Source organism: Acomys russatus, chromosome X (genome assembly GCF_903995435.1).
Source record: "Acomys russatus chromosome X, mAcoRus1.1, whole genome shotgun sequence".
In the NCBI taxonomy this organism is placed as follows: Eukaryota; Metazoa; Chordata; class Mammalia; order Rodentia; family Muridae; genus Acomys; species Acomys russatus.
In genome coordinates this window covers 80,132,086-80,145,374 of record NC_067169.1, presented here as the reverse complement: position 1 = coordinate 80,145,374, position 13,289 = coordinate 80,132,086, and the positions used below count along the sequence as shown (strand labels likewise).

The window sequence follows — 13,289 nt, the reverse complement described above, 5'->3', positions numbered from 1 at the left end:
ATTGTTTGTCAGTAAGAAACCCACTTACCCCAAGAGAGGTATGGAAACCAAATGAGAAAGACAAAGACAGAGGAAAGACAAGAAACCATACCTAACTGACAGCCAGCCAAACGAGGCTCTAATAATAATGTGCCCAGGGAGTGCAGTATGAAAACTGATTCCCTGATGTTCTGAATAGATGGAAATATTTTAGGGAGAATTTCCACAAGACTAGAAATGTCTTCTGAAATATCACAGCTGTAAACAGTGTTCCCTGAAGTGGGCCACTATTTCCACATTTTCCTTTTCTTCCTACCAACCCTCCACAACCTCACAGGTGCCTCACCTAATCCTGGAAAAATATAGGGCTTCTCCAGCAAGGAGTAAAGATGAGGCTATCTACCCACCCCAATGACTGCTTGATCCAGATGAGACCTGATAGGCAGTGGTCATATAGTGGGGAAAGAGGTCCCCTTCTCTCAGAGGTCTAGGGGAGAGGAATAGGGTGGAAAATGGAGGGAATGTGATAACGCGAAGTTATAAGCAAAGGGATAACAGTGGGGATGTAATCTGAATAAATTATAATAAATTTAACAAAAACTCAGGCGAGTAAGTTGAGGTTGCTAAGAAAATAAGTGAGAAAAAATATTCTTTTTAAGAGATAGGAAAAAAAGAAAAGTTTGATTTTTTGTTTGTTTGTTTTGAGTACAGAAAGATCATGAAAAAATATAAATAAAAGTCATGTGGGGTACTTTACTACAATGTCTCCTTCAAAGATGCAATCTGTCTCAGCAAGTGTTGTGTATATGAGGCTATGGGAAAAATATGAATGGCAAAGTCCTTCAATGATCAACTAAATTTTTATATTTTGGAGTTTGTAGTAAATAATATATCTGAAAGAAACTTCAGGGAAAAGAAAATTTGTTCCTCTTCTTAAGATGTCTATAATGAAAGCAGTCATTTCTCTTGATATGCTGAGTTGTGAAACAAAGAATGGGTATTTGAGCTTGCATTTGACAGTATAATAAATGCAATTATAATCATTTGCATATGAAAGGCATTATTATATCATGGCAAATATTTCCAACAGGATAGGACAGAAAAGAATCCTTACTCCCTAAAAGGCTATGCATACTTTTGTCAGGTTTGACATAATCTGAAACTGTGCTGTGTAAAACCATCAATTGCAGGATTTCATCAAAGCTATCACGGATCTTATACTAATCTCTGTTAGGACTCACTTGCTGCTACACAATTGAAAATAACCATCGGTGATGATGTGTTAATTTTATGCAAGCAAAATAACAGAGTACCAATGCTATACTTTCAACCAGCCATTTTTAGGAGAAATGGTTCTAAAATTTTAGTATCTATGATAGCTTGTTTTAAGTTGAGTGTTTTCTATAGTATCATTTTGGGGGATCATTATTTGAAACTAAATATTCTTTTAAAATTATGAGGTCTGAGGCTTATTTTTTCTGGGGCATAGTAACCTGTCTCAACTTGTGCACATAAACCATTGTATCCTGGGGCTGTGGGCATAAGTCAATAGTAAAATGTTGCTTAGCTTTCAAACAGCTCAAGGTACAATCTTTAATACCACTCAAATCTTTTTTAAAATACTCTAATTTCTTTTGAAATACAAAGTCAAGATGAGGAAAAAATGGCTTCACCCCATCTTCCTCTTTCTCCTTCTCTCTTCTCCATTATTTCCTAAAATATTACCAGTTACCTCTTCTTGAAGTTCCTTACATAACCTATAAATATAAATCTCTTTCAAAACATTATCCTTCTAGATACCTTCTGAAGCGATGTTTATATTTTTCAAATAGTTTAATAGAATATATAGTCCACAGCTGAAAACCTAAATGAAAGACATGGCTCAGGTTGTATTCTGTAGAATGAAGGGAAAAGATAATGAGACTTGAGTTAGTAACACATAAAACCTTCCCTTAAAGGAAATGGGATGGATTTCAAAGAACTTACTACTGAACCATCTCTCTGGCACTCGGCTTCTGTTTCCTTTCAAATACCTTTCAACCTACCATTGACTGTCTGTGCCCCATTCCACTGGTTTGTCGAAATTGCAGGTATAATTTGCTAGTAGAACCTTGAGGAAATAATCCATGATGGTGGCACCTTCAAGGCTGGATGAGTTCTCTTATAAATACAAACATGAGAGCAAGAAGGTTCTTTCTGTCCTCTAAGTCCAAGGAGACAGCATGAGTCTGCAGCCTGAAAGCTAATATCAGAAACCTATCTTTCAGATCTGTGAAAAACAGAACTGTATGACTGAGGAGCAAGACAGTCTATGGTGCATTGTTACAACAGTGCACATTAAAATGCCACTTACCTAGTAGTGGAGACTTTCCCTAGCATTATGTCCTACCGTTACTTTCAATATTCCCTTACCTTTTACAACCTGGACATTTCACTGCTTCGAATTCAACATGCATTTGACTTATTTGTATAATTTGCTTGATCAAACAACAGAGGGAAAATTAACAACAACAGAAATCCAGATCATGAGTTTGTCCATATACACAGTGTTGTACTTACTGTATTCTACAATCATGTATTCTTTTGTGATGCAAATTGATACTGTAATAAAGTACTGAGAAAGGAACAGCATGAAGTATTATGTTCCTAGGGTTCCTTTCCTTTAACTAGATTTAACTTCCTAAGACAAACTTGAACAGAAAATTATCACCATTAAGAAGAAGACAAGAGATTTGCCTTTATAACTCTTTGACTATCAAGAATCAGCACACATATAATCTTATATCTGTGGCATTTTCAGGCGAGCCTACATGGATTAAGAAAGGGCAGGCTTAGGTACCAGGTAGACTGTGGCCTCATAGAATGAATTTGACAATGTTCCTAATGTTTCTATTTTGGGGAATAGGTTGAGAAGTATTGGTATTAGCTCTTCTATGAAAATCTGATAGAATTCTGCATTAAAACCATCTGGACCCAGGCTTTTTCTGGTTGGGAGAACTTGATGACTACTTCAATTTCTGTAGAGTTTAGAGTACTGTTTAAACTGTTTGCCTGATCTTGATTTTATGTCAGTATGTGAAATCTATCAAGAAAAATTTCCTCTGAGTGCCACCAGGTCTTCCCCTCCAAGGGACATGGTCAAATGTGAGGCACCAGAGTACGTGAGAAAATCGTATCACACTCTCCACTCAACTGTGGAGAATATTCTGACCATTGGCTAGATCTGGGAAGGGGTTTAAAGTTTACCTCCTGTATTGTCCTTGGCTGGTGCCTTAGTTTGAGCGGGACCCCTGGGCCCAAATCTGCCTATCAGAGGAAGGACAGCAAGTAGCCAAGAAGAGACTTGATACCCTATGAGAATATACAGGGGGACGTAATCCCCCTCAGGAACAGTCATAGGGGAGGGGAATAATGGGAAAATGGGGGGGGGAGGAATGGGAGGATACAAGGGATGGGATAAACATTGAGATGTAACAAGAATAAATTAATTTAAAAAAAAAAGAAAAAAAAGAAAAAAAAAAGAAAAATTTCCTTTTTTATTTTATTTTTTCAATTTTGTAGAATACAGGCTTTTGAATTTTGGATTTCCTCAGTGTCTGTTGCTATGTGCCCTTTTCATTTCTGGTTTTGGTAATTTAGGTACTATCTCTCTGCCTTTTACTTAGTTTTGCTAGGGGTTTGTCTATCTTGTTGATTTTCACAAAATACCAGATCTTTGTTTCATTGATTCTTTGTATTCTTCTCTTTGTTTCTAATTTATTAATTTCATTTGTGGGTTTGATGATTTCTTGCTATCTACTCTTAGGTATGTCTGCTTCTTTTTGTTCTAGAGTTTTGATGTATGTTGTTAAGTTTCTACTATGGATATCTCTAATTTCTTTATGAAGACACTTAGTGATGTGAACTTTCCTCTTATCGTTGCTTTCATGGCGTCCCATAAGTTTGGTATGTTGTACCTTCATTTTCATTTAACTTTAGAAAGTATTTCATTTCTTTATTTCTTCCCTGACCCAGTTATCATTGAGTAGAGAGTTCTTCAGTTTCCATTTGTGTGTAGGCTTTTTCTTATTACTGTTTTTGTTAAAGTCCAGCTTTAGTCCATGGTGATCTGATAAAGAAAAATGGGTTAATTCAATTTTCTTGTACTGGTTGAGGTTTGCTTTGTGACTGAATATATGGTTAATTTTAGAGAAGGATCTGCGTGGTGATACAAAGAAACTATATTCTTTTCCAGTTGGATGAAGAGTTCTGTAGGCATTTATTAGACCCATTTGATTAATGACCTCTGCTAGTTTCATTATTTCTCTGTTTAGTTTCTGTTGTGATGTGTCCATTGGTGAAAGTGAGGTATTGAATTCTCCCACTATTTTTTTTAAATATATTTTATTAATTTATTCATATTACACCTCAATTATTAGTCCATCCCTTGTATCCTCCCATTCCTTTCTCCATCCCATTTTCCCCTTGTTCCCCTCCCCTATGACTGTGACTGAGGGGGACCTCCTCCCCTGTAGATGCTCATAGGGTATCAAGTCTTTTCTTGGTAGCCTGCTGTCCTTCCTCTGAGTGCCACCAGGCCCCCTGAAGGGGACATGGTCAAATATGGGGCACCAGAGTTTCTGTGAAAGTCATACCCCACTCTCACTCAACTTTGAATAATGTCCTGTCCATTGGCTAGATCTGGATAGGGGTTCAATGTTTACTGCATGTATATTCCTTGGCTGGTGCCATAGTTTGCACAGAAACCCTGGGCCCAGAACCGCCAGTCATAATGCTCTTCTTATAGGTTTCTAGAACCCTCTGTATCCTTCTATTTCCCCATTCTCCCATGTTTCTCTCACCTAGAGTCCCAGTAGGATGTTCTCCCCTCTGTCTCACTTTCCTGGTAAGTGAAGACTTTCATGGGACATGCCCCTTGGGCAAGTGTCCAGATATAAGTGAGTATATACCATTTGAGTCTTTCTGCTTCTGGGTTAACTCACTCATTATGATCATTTCTAGTTCAATCCATTTTTCCACAATTTTGGGGAATTCCTTGTTTTAAATAGCTGAGTAGTATTCCATAATGTAAATGTACCACAGTTTCTTTATCCATTCTTCTACTGAAGGACACTTAGGCTGTTTGCAGGTTCTGGCTATTATGAATAAGGCTGCTATGAACATGGTTGAGCAAATTTTCTTGTTGTGTGCTGGAGCATCTTCTGGGTATATTCCAAGGAGTGGAATAGCTGGGTCTTGAGGAAACCTTATTCCCAGTTTTCTGAGAAATCCCCAGATAGATTTCCAAAGTGGCTGTACTAGTTTGCATTCCCACCAGCAATGAAGGAGTGTTCCTCTCTCTCCACATCCTCGCCAGCATGTGGTGTCACTTGGAATTCTCCCACTAATAATGTGTGGCTAAAGCTTTAATAATATTTTTAACAAGTGTGGGGTAGCCTTGCATTTGGGCAAAGATGTTCAGGATGAGATGTCTTCTTGGTAGATTTTTCCTTTGATGAAAATAAAGTGTTCTTCCCCACCTCTTTTGATTAATTTCTGTTGAAAGTTTATTTTATTAAATACTCGGATAGATTCTTCAGCTTGATTCTTGGGTCTATTTACTTGGAAGACCTTTCTTTCAACCTTTACTCTGAGATAATGTCCATCTTTGTTGTTGAGGTGTGTTTCTTGTATGCAGCAGAATGTTAGATGTTGTTTATACATCCATTTTTCTTAGCATGGGTTTTTTTTTTTTTTTTTTTTTTTGGAAAGCTGAGTCCATTGATATTGATAGATATTAATGACCAGTGATTTTTGGTTCCATTTATTATGGTGTTGGTGTTGATAGAGTGTCTTTATGCTTGTCTTCTTTTTTTTCTTCTTTTGTGAAGTTACCTATATCCTGTGTTTTCGTGGGTAAAGAAGACCTCATTGGGTTGGAGTTTCCTTCTAATGTCTTCTGTAGGGCTATGTTGGTACATAGATTTTTTTTACATTTTTATTATGTTTCTTTTTCAATGTGTACATTTATATTATTACACATAAATAAAATAAACTACATACAGTAGGAAGAACCATGAGACAATCAAGAATTATATAAATGTTACATTCAAAGTGATTTGGCTAATTGTGTTTGGAAAACTTCAAGTAAACATCTTTCCTATCTTGTTGGGTCTAAATTTCTGGATGAAGATCAGTATCTATCATATCTCATCTTTTTTACCTTAAAACATCTATTTTGATCTAAAAACATCTTAATGCCTAGCCTACTAAGCTTAATTGTAAGACTAAATTATCTGGTCTTCAAACCCATCAGAGACTTGACAAGGAATGGCATTTAAATACCTGAGAGAACTGTAAGTTCAGGTTGGCATCTTCCAAAATGAAAAAATGACTGAGACAGTTTACTCCCTAAACAGTCACCCAACACTCTCTATAATGTTGGATCATCATCTTTGGTCTTCTAGCCCCATATATCTGACAGACATATTTCTGAGGCAGGAACGAAGTTTGTTTTTGTTATGGAATATCTTGTTTTTTCCTTCTGTGGTAGTTGAAAGTTTTGCTGGGTATTATAGTCTGAGCTGGCATCTATGGTCTGTTAGTTTCTGCATGACATCTGCCCAGGCCCTTCTGGCTTTCATAGTCTATGTTGAGAGGTCAGGTGTGTTTCAGATAGGTCTACCATTAAGTAATGTAGCCTTTTCCTTGGCACAGTTACCCTGATTCTTAAACCAGACAATGACTCAACAAAGAAAGATAATTTCAGACCAATTTCACTCATGAACATTGATGCAAAATACTCAATAAAATACTTACAAACCGAATCCAAGAATACACCAAATACATCATCCACCATGATCAAGTAGGCTTCATTCCAGGGATGCAGAGATAGGGCAACATACAAAAATCGATCCACTTCAAACCAGCATATAAACAAACACAATTTTTACAGATCTCAAAAGAACAATTTTAAACTTCAAATGGAAAAACAAAAATCACATGACCATCTCATTAGATGAAAAAAAGCATTTGACAAAATCCAACACTCCTTCATGATAAAAGTCTTGGAGAGATCAGGGATAAACAGTCCATACCTAATCATAATAAATGTTATATGCAGCAAGGCGATAGCCAACACCAAATAAAATGGAGAGAAACTCAAAAAATTCCACTAAAACCAGGGACAAGACAGAGCTGCCTATGCTCACCATATCTCTTCAATATAGAACTAGAAGTTCTAGCTATAGCAATAAGACAACTAAAGGAATCAAGGGGATACAAATTTGAAATGAAGAAGTCAAAGTATCACTATTCACAGATGATATGAGAGTATACATAAGTTACCCCTAAATATCTCACCAGAGAACTCCTACATTTGATAAACACCTTCAGCAAAGTGGTTGGATACAAGATTAATTTGAAAAAAAAATCAGTTGCTAAGAAATAAATTAGGGAAACTACACCTTTTATCCACAAATATCCACAAATAATATAAAGTATCTTGAGGCAACTCTAATCAAGCAAGTCAACAACCTTTATAACAAGAACTTCAAGTCTCTGAAGAAAAATATTGAAGACAATATCAGATGGAAAGATCTCCCATGCTCATGGATTGGTAGGACTAACATAGTAAAAATAGCCATCTTACCAAAAGCAATCTACAGACTCAATGCAATCTCCATCAAAATACAAACACGATTTTTACAGATCTTGAAAGAATAACTTTAAACTTCAAATGGAAAAACAAAAAATCCAGTATAGATTAAAAAAAAATCCTATACAATAATAGAACTTGTGGAGGTATCTACATTCCTGACTTTAAGCTATACTACAGGGCAATAGTAATAAAAACTGCATGATACTGGCATAGAAATAAACTGGTTGAGCAATGGAATCAAAGTAAGGACCCAGAAATAAACCTACACCCCAATGGACACATGATTTTTGACAAAGGAGCCAAAACCATACAATGGAAAAAGGATAGCATCTTCAACAAATGGTGCTGGTCTAACTGGATGTCTACTTGTAGAAAAATGCAAATAGACTCTTGTTTATTACCCTGCACAAAACCAAAGTCCAAATGGATCAGAGACTTCAATATAAAACTAGACACACTAAATCTGACAGAAGAGAAAGTGGGAAAGAGCCTTGAACTCATTGGCACAGGATACAACTTCCTGAACAGAACACCAACTGCTCAGACCTTATGATCAATAATTAATAAATAGGGCATCTTGAATGGAAAAGCTTCTGTAAGGCAAAGGACACTGTCAACAGAACAAACCAACAGAATGGGAAAAGATCTTGACCAATTCTACATCCAACAAAGGGCTAATATCCATATATATTAAAGAAAACTCCAAAAAATTAAACGCCAACAAACAAAATAACCCAAATAAATGAGGCACAGAGCTAAACAGATATTCTTTATTTTATTTTATTTTTTTAAATATATGTTATTAATTTATTCATATTACATCTCAATTGTTATCCCATTCCTTGTATCCTCCCATTCCTCCCTCCCTCCCGCTTTCACCCTATTCCCCTCCCCTATGTCTGTGACTGAGGGGGACCTCCTCCCCCTGTATATGCTCATAGGGTATCAAGTCTCTTCTTGGTAGCCTGCTATCCTTCCTCTGAGTGCCACCAGGCTGTCTCCTCATCCAGGGTCAAATATGGGGCACCAGAGTTCGTGTGAAAGTCAGACGCCACTCTCCACTCAACTGTGGAGAATGTCCTGTCCATTGGCTAGATCTGGGTAGGGGTTCAAACTATGGCACCAACCAAGGACAATACGTGCAGTAAACTTTAAACAGAGAATTCTTGACAGAAGAATCTTTAATGGGTGAGGAGCACTTAAAGAAATGCTTAAAGTCCTTAGTCATCAGGGTAATGCAAATCAAAATGACTGTGAGATTCCACCTTACACACATCAGAATGGCTAAGATAAAAAACTCAAGTAACAGCAAATGCTGGTAAGGATATGGAGAAAAAAGAATACTTCTCCATTGCTGGTGGGAGTGGAAACTTTTATGACAACTTTGGAAATCAATATGGCACTTTCTTAGAAAACTGGAAATAGTTCTACTTCAAGACTCAGCTATATCACTCCTGGGCATACACTTAAAAGATGTTCTACCATCCAACACAGGACATCTGCTCAACTATGTTTCTAGCAGCTTTATTCATAATAGCCAGATTCTGGAAACAACCTAGCTACCTCCTCAACTGAAGAATGGATAAAGAAACTGTGTTACATTTACACAACGAAATACTACTCAGCCATTAAAAAGAAGGAATTCATGAAATTTGCAGGCATTTGCAATGGATGAAATGAGAAATGATTATGCAGAGTGAGGTAACACAGATCTAGACAGACACATGTGGTATGTACTTACTTATGAGCAGATTTCAGCTATTTAATGCACAGACTAAAGAAAACAAGTAACAAGGACAACCTAAGGAAGGATGCTTAAATCTCACTCAGAAGGTGAAATAGAATAGAAAGAGGTAGTGGTTGAAGAGAGGGAACAAGGTAGGAGAGGGAGCGCAGAGAGAGTAAGAGTGGAGATCAGGCCTAGGGAGAACGGGATCAGGAGAACAGAAGGCTTGCAGGGAAAAGAGAAACTGTGAGTGAGTCATCTTTGTGACAAGCTGGAAACCCAAGTCAGAATAGGCCTCTTAGAGGATATGAGGGGAACTATAGCTGAGACTCCTAGTATTAGAGGCCATGGAGACTGAAGAAGACACTCTCTAACTAGACAAGACCCCTAGTGAGGGAGGGCAGAACACCAACCGACCACTAAAACTTTGATCCAAAACTCACTCTGCCTAGGAGACATGTGGGGACGAAGATAGAACAGATAGAGCAGAGAGTGAGGGAATGGACAACCAATGGCTGGCCCAACCCAACACCCACTCCATGGAAGAGAGCCAAGCCCTGACACTATTAATGATACTCTTCTATGCTTACAGACAGAAACCTATCACAGCCAAACACTGGGCAAAGCTTAGTGGGAAAATTTGTGTGTGTGGGAGGAGATAAAAACCTAGAGGGGACAAGAAGACCAACAGAAACAACTAACTAGGGCCCAGAGGGGTTTGTAGAGTCTGAAATACCAACAAAGGACCATGCATGACCTAGGTCCTCTACATAAATATAGCCAAGGGACAACTCAGGCTTCATGTGGGTCCACTTGTAAGGTTAGTGGGGGGCTATCCCTCACATAGACTCTGTTTCTTTCATTTTGATCACTTCCCTGTGGTGGGACTGCCTTGCCACAGGCCACAGGGGAAGAGGACGAACTCAATTCTGATGCAACTTGATGAGCTGACATGGGTGACTAGGGGTGCTTCCTTTTTTTTTAGAAATAGGTGAGTGTGGATGGGGGAGGGAGGGTGCATCTGGAATGAGAGGAGGGAGGGATCTATGACAGGGATGCAAAGTGAATAAATAAACAAATCAATAAGAAAAAAAAAAAAGAAAGGCCAGGCTTCTACCACATGGGTAACTAGCTTCATAGAGCCTAAGGAGAGTGTAGAGAAGTGGAATATGAAAGAAAGAAAAAGTTCCTAAGTGCTAACTTAAGGCTTACTATGGGTTACAAAATCCATAAATTAAATGTGCTATTTACAGAATGCAATGCACTTTTTAGAGTTGGTAGAACACAACAATTGGTAGTCTATGGGTTAGAAACCTGGTATATGATAATCAGTAAATAGCTATCCTATCTCCCCAGCCTAAAAGTGGCTTTTCTGCCTTTGATTACTCATAGCATCTACTTTTGGCAATTTTTCTTACTGGATTGCAGAAACCATGAGGACAAGAAATGCCTTATTTGACCTCATAGTCTCCATAAGCCCTGACAGTAGCATTTCAAAGTAATACTAAGGATAGTAGGTGCTTTATTGTTTTTTTCCTCTTTTGTAAATGAACATTTTGAGTGAAAAGTGATGTGGCTGCCTTACTCTGTATAAGGCAATGCTTGAAACATCTAAGTGTTGTTGTTGCCGTAGGTGTTGTTTTGCTGGTCAGTTTAATTGGGGAAATACATAAATGATGACTTAATACTAGTCTCTAGCATCTGACTAGCACAGACAAACAGTCACCTTTTAATCAAAAGGCTTTCTGAGAAAAACATCACATTTCCCTTGTTCCCTAACAGAATGTGTTTCACACAGGAAAGGAGACAAATGTAGCCAAGAATTTAATCATTAATTCAGCAAAGGCCTTTAGCTAACACACTAGACCAAAATCAACCTGAGAGTAAAATAAACAAGAAAAAAAAAAAACCACCCTCAATCACCACAATTGCAATTTATGGCCACATTTATTTCTCTAATGGAATATATCACATAGCTGCATTTGAACTTTGTGGTAAGGAAAATATATAGCACCTATTCATAATTTTGCTTCTTGCTCTGTTGTTTTAACTTAAATACTAGTAGTTCCCAAGGGTCTTCTATCACCTAGTGTGTCAAGAAGTTGCTTTTGCTCTTCAGTAGAACTTTCCATAGTGATAAGAACATCTTACATCAGCGTTATCCAATTAATAACTTCTGAGCATTTGAGATGTGGCTTGTGGGACTAAGGAACTGTTTTTTAATTGAACTGAACTTGGGCTCATTTAAATTTAAATAGCCACAGGTATAAAATGTCTGCTGCATTTTATACCAAGACTCTAGAAAGTATGAGAAGATGAGCTTCTTCTTTGTGTGCTGTCTACTCGTTTTAACTGTTTTAAGCCCTTCTGTATCCTTCAATCACTATTCATAAAGATGCTCCTCTTACTTGAGTCAGTTCTCTCACCACAAAGTATAAAATGACTGGGAAATAAATGCCTAAATGTCTTACTTGGAAAGTCATGGCATGGCTTTGGACAGAGGAATGACTGTATTGACATGAGTTTGCATGACTGCTTCTTTCCAATATTTAGCCAAATTAAGAGGCAAGAGAATAAAAAAGGGGCACTCCAGTTTGTTTCTACTGTGCTCTCACTCATATCCTTCTTGTACAAGAAAACATTGAAGTTGACATCTCCAGAATTTTTCTTAAGTTACCCTGGTCATTGAGCCATTGAGTGTGACAGACACACACATACATATGTACGTGTACACGCGTGCACACACACACACACACACACATACACACACACACACACACACACACACACACACACACACACACACACACACCAGGACTCAAATAGGAGAAATTAGAATAAAGTGATGAAATGTGTTGTTATAACATGCTATCGACTATAATGTTGAGATAATGCCGTCAATTTCTGATGACAGCTTCAGCTCTTTCAAAGAACACATACACAAACAGCACGAGAAAACTGCGATAAACCTCAAGTCAATTAGTGCTAATAAACAAATGCCAGAGTTGAGCACATACTCTTGAGCAGTGTGAGGCCTTATAGTCATTCAAGTGCTTGCTTATTTCACAGCATGTATGCATAACAGAGAGTGGCAGGAAATGCAGATTTCATTTGTACCTGCCTATATGGGATTCTTACAGTGCCCATTTGGAACTTCATAGAAGTGAAAGCTTGAGAGGAAAAACAGGAAAGGTCAAATGAAGCAAAATTAACACAAGGATAATCTAACAGGGCCTTACTGCAGAGGTTTAGTGCACAAAACTCTACTTTCCCTGAAGTCAGCTAGATCAGTATAAATAGAATTAATAAGGAAGCATATTCAGGTGCCAGGAGTAATCATGTTTCTAATATTGGAATATAATTGATAATAAATAAAGTCACAAAACACTGGCCTCCCTGCTTCTCACTGTTAGTATTACTTCCACATTTTGACACGCGTTGTGCTGATTTGACTAAACCCCAGATTGCCACCTTCTAGGCTTTCTGTGGAACTTTTCACTGACCCAGTTGCACCATGGTAATCAATCCTAAAAAGCATGCTAAAATGTGAAATTAGTTTCAAACCTATACATTGGGTATGCTGAACCTCTCCTTAATGTCCCAGAAAAGCAGACCAACAACTTGTAATTAAAAACCTCAACCTCTCCTGACATAGTCTGTGAAGGTGCTTGTCATCAGGGCAATGGGGCTGCATGGATAAAATCCCCCCTTTCCACAGACTTGAAAAGGCAGTTAGTTCTCAATTTTCTATGAAAGCCCTATGGTAAAGTAGGAACTAATTATCAAGCTGATTATTTTGATGTTTAAAATCATCAAATACCTTCTGAGCACTTATATGCCCATCACTGTGAAGTTACTAGAGATTAAAAGGAGAGGAAGGAGAGGCTATGATCAGGATGTAAAGTGAATAAATATAAAAATCAAAATTTTAAAGATAAAAAAATT

General features: G+C 37.6%; 1 protein-coding gene across 1 annotated transcript in view; it reads right to left on the bottom strand.

Annotated features, from left to right (window-relative positions):
* Il1rapl2 (interleukin 1 receptor accessory protein like 2) overlaps positions 1–13,289 on the bottom strand; it is a 1,209,823-nt gene that overhangs the window by 600,508 nt on the left and 596,026 nt on the right. The window lies entirely within an intron of this gene.